The 4,421-nt window shown below is 36.1% G+C and overlaps 1 long non-coding RNA gene across 1 annotated transcript in view; it reads right to left on the minus strand.

The window, feature by feature from the left end:
- Window positions 1-1,987: 1,987 nt before the first annotated feature.
- LOC106869860 (uncharacterized) overlaps window positions 1,988-4,421 on the minus strand; it is a 4,859-nt gene continuing 2,425 nt past the window's right edge. The window contains exon 2 of the long non-coding RNA XR_001409448.2: window positions 1,988-2,230. This is a non-coding gene — a long non-coding RNA (uncharacterized LOC106869860). The remainder of the gene's footprint in view (window positions 2,231-4,421) is intronic.

Raw genomic sequence — 4,421 nt, forward strand, 5'->3', positions numbered from 1 at the left:
GAGATGTATAAGCCAATGTTTGAACAGATAAGCGAATGAGTACTAAACGCCTACAGCTATGTATATTTTGTTAACAAAAGTGATAGTATGCAGCACAACGAAGTAAAGAAATAGTCTCAATTGCACTTTCGGCGCTGTATAAAGTAAGGAATTATTCTCGACACAGTTGAAGATACGTGAAGACTGACTTTGACTAATAAATACCTATCAAGCATATTCGAGGCACTAACGCTGACGAAATACAAAACAAGGATATGAAGGCTGACAAAGTGCTGGTTTCTTAATTAGGCAACACGTGCATTGCAGTTTCACCTGATCTATATATACTTTATTTTATCGAAATTAAAATATCAACTGAAATGACACTAAATCACAATGATATCAACGTTTGTATTTTGTTAATGCCAAGGGATATACTTTGAATGACAGTGAATAATTTCCCATGACGCACAATATTGATGTATAGGAAGTACAAACTCTCTCTCTCCTCTTTTACTTTTTAAACTGTGATAGCTGAAATTTCAGTTTCAAATGTAAGTTTCCAAATAATTAGTAGCGTGGCCATTGTTCAGGATACGTATGATCTCTACGAGAATGTTTCACAAGAATAATTTGTCAACACGATTGTATTGTATTAATGTGGGTGTGTGGTGGGGGTGCGCGTACGAGTGCTTGTCTACGTTTTTCTGACATTTTCAATTTTCTTGTTTTATTGTAAAATCATCTACCTACAGATTGAAACAAAGGATAACTTGTTGATAATAAATGCTGTGAGTGTGCTGAATTTTGGATAATATCACCATCTAAACGATCTAACTTTTTCTGGAAAAAGAGTACTTAAATTATCATGCTGGAGCATATAACACTTCTGCTTATGGAAGCAGTTACTTTTTCATTGTAATGTTTATATCATCATGTTGCTAGGATTAAACGGTTCCTCTAATAGTATTTCAATGTTTAAGTAATTCATAATTAACAACACCGTTCGTATTTCAGAAGACACAAAGCAAGAATTTCTGTGTATGAACACTTGGATTTTGGTGCTCACAGTAGTTTCTCATTTGCTGACCCAGTAAAAACTAAATTCTCTCTCGAATCCTTCACTCCATCGTTGATCCAGAAAGTGTCATGAATGAATCATTGTTTAAAAGAATCTCGCAGATGCAAAGTTAAATTAAGTTCCCAAATGAGATTTAATAAGATGGCTAAATTCCCTCCTTACACTTTTTACTGATTTGCATGATGTCACCTGGAAAATATAACATACATTCAGTTTCTGCCCTAAATCTCAGGTGCTTTTTCGAGGATCTAATCCAAGTATTATTCATAAAAATTGCCCCTCATAGTGACTCCTCTTCTAGAATGAGCTCTAGTGGAGATATATTAATCGCCATTTTTAAACCGTTAAAAACAAGAAAAGCATTTGCGAGGTTCACTGCATCAAGCTGCACTGCAGAAATGGTCTCCCTCCCATGTGTAGGTATTTCTCTGTGAAAATTGTTACATAAGCATTGGCGAATACGTTACTCTTTAATGTATTGATACTCTATGGGTTTAATCTTTGTTAAAGACTGTAGTGATACATTTCTGACTAGGAGACATTATAAACAGACCTAGAGGTTATATTACACCATTTAAATGACGTCAAGCCTTGGGTGAGTAATAATTTACAGCAGTGATATAATTATTTTCCGCGTACCCCAATAATTAACGCACTAAGGCAAGAAATTTCATTAATTACAAATACATTCGTAGCGGGGAGAAAGAGTTAGCTTAATGATTAATATTAGTCAAGAATGGCTGGGAGGACAACACAAAAATTATATACTCTTTTACTCGTTTCAGCCATGTGGCCGTGGTCATACTGGAGCACCACCATAATTAAGATTATTTTAAAATCATTTTCAATGCAACAGAATATCTTGGCTCACTACGTTGAATGACTGAAATTACTGAAAGGAGTGTAATAGAGAAATGAAAATAAAACTTTAAATATTTTTGTTATTTATTGGATGATTATGAAGGTCCACCGTAAACAGGGGTTTCATTAACCGGACACAAAATCTTATGTATGTATAAATTCGTATGTGTCATTTACACTTTGTACTTCATAAAATCGTTTATTATTATTTTTTCACTGGTTTCAGTCATTTGGTTGAGACCATGCTCGTGCTCAGCCACATATTAACTCCAAGTACTTTAGTATAATATACTACAGCATCTTCATATACTACGAACGACAAAGTGGGCATAGGCGTTAAAGGTAGATAATTCAGTAAAATACTGATTATTTATCGATCATCCCAAGTTGACAGGTGAACATATATGTGTGTATGTTGATATATATATATATATACATATATATATATATATATATATATGTATGTATGTATGTATGTATGTATGTGTATGTATGTATGTATGTATGTATGTATGTATGTATGTCATTATTCGAGATTTCTTACCCATAGGGAAAGAACCGGATTGTAACCTAGATCCAAGGCTCCATCAACAACAGGGCATTTTTGTTTGTATATATGTATGTATGCATGTATGTATGTATGTATGTATGTATGTATGTGTGTGTGTGTGCAGATTTGTTTGTTTTATGTATGTATTCTTATGCATATAGTTCATATGTATTTAAATGATAAACGTCTGGAAAGTTTTACAGATTTTACAGTTCCAGTGATGGATTGGATCTGTTGTCTTCGAATTAGTTTTCTCTTTTCTGGTTTTGAGAAGCCTAATTCCTCAAGATTTGTATTTAGGTAGTGTGTTACATATTCCAGGGAACCAATAATTGCAGATATAAACCTGAACTTGTAACTGTAGATTTCTCAATAATTCAGCATAGGTGTTCTCTTTTTCACTGCTATTGAGCTTTATGTTAACATCTGCTCGACAGCTAATTTCCACAACTGTGCACAGTTTCTTTTCTCTATCCCAAATCATTATATCAGGTCTATTCTGCTTTCATTTTATTGGGGTCTTCACTACTACATTCCACCACTATTCCTTTTTATTATGAGTGGCTATGGCTTCTACCATATCGTGGGTTTTATTTCTTTGTCCTTGGGATTATCCTTCTAACGGATTTCATTATAGTGTCCTAGCTACAACGTCATGTCTCATCGGTAGATAATACCGTGATGACATTTTCGGACAACTGGTTATGGTGTGGGTGAAATCTTGTGGGTGAAATTTTCAGTGTGAACTCCACAAAGTCTGCATCGGTAATCACACGTTACGGGTGTACCAGGTACTTTGATATTTCCTGTTACTGGATTGCAAACACCTACCCTTCAAAGTGGGAGGTAGTAATCCGGCTATTCGTCCATGATAAACTGCTCTGATGATCGATGTTATTATCATCACGGAGCTTTCTACTAACATCCATGCATAGTCTTCTGCTCATATAGGCTCATCATTTCATCTGACACGTTGCGCTAGAGTCGTGCGACTGCTTTGGGTTAGCAGACAAAATGTGTTGCTCAAGGAGCTCCCTTCCAAGTCTCATGATGTTATCAGCCTCATGATGTTATCAGCCTCATGATGTTATCAGCCTCATGCATGCAATCTTGGTCAAGGGATGCACTTCGACACTTGGTGGTTAAAAGATGTTACCGAAGGGATATGATGCGACATTCAAAGGCATTTTTGATTGATGTTGAGCCTCTTCCACCTTGTTTTCGTTTTAGGTAGAGGTGGTCTACATCACTGTTTATGTGGCAATCATGTTCGCTTGTTAATATTTTTCGGGTTTTCACATCAAGCGGGTTTTCTCATCAAGCGTCCAATCAAGCTGCCTAGACGTTGGTATGAGTACTGGCACTGCAAACACATTGTGAGCCACGGTTTTATTGAATGCAGAGAATTCTGGGGTCCAAATTGTCCTTATTCGGCGGTAATATTCTTTAGTGACACGTGTTTTGTTACAGGTGCCACTGTAAGACATATTTTCATCTACCCCTAGATACCTGTAACATTCATCGTCAGATACAGGGGAAACTGTCAAATTATTGACAGAGATGTCACTAGTGTGGTTTATAGTCCCCCCCCCCCTTTTTATAACCATATAGCAACATTTATCCTGACCAAACTCCAACCCTACATCTTTTAAGAATGTTGCAACTAGGAAAAGGCTCTTTTTCATCTCATGCATATTCTTTGCAGAAAGTTTTAAGTCATCCACAGAAAAGCAGCGTGTAATTTTGGTATTTCTGTTTCCTTGTGAAACAGTGAGATACCCATCAAATTTCCTTAACATGAATGACAAGGGGTTTATAGAAACTATAAACATCACAGAGGGTGTGTCTCCTCGGAATATGCCTTTGCGATATTGTATTCTATCGGTGATAATACATTCACTCTTTGTGTTTAATTTCAAGATGGTGGCCCACGATGAAGTCAGGTCAGCT

This window comes from Octopus bimaculoides, chromosome 5 (assembly GCF_001194135.2).
Source record: "Octopus bimaculoides isolate UCB-OBI-ISO-001 chromosome 5, ASM119413v2, whole genome shotgun sequence".
Lineage (NCBI taxonomy): Eukaryota > Metazoa > Mollusca > Cephalopoda > Octopoda > Octopodidae > Octopus > Octopus bimaculoides.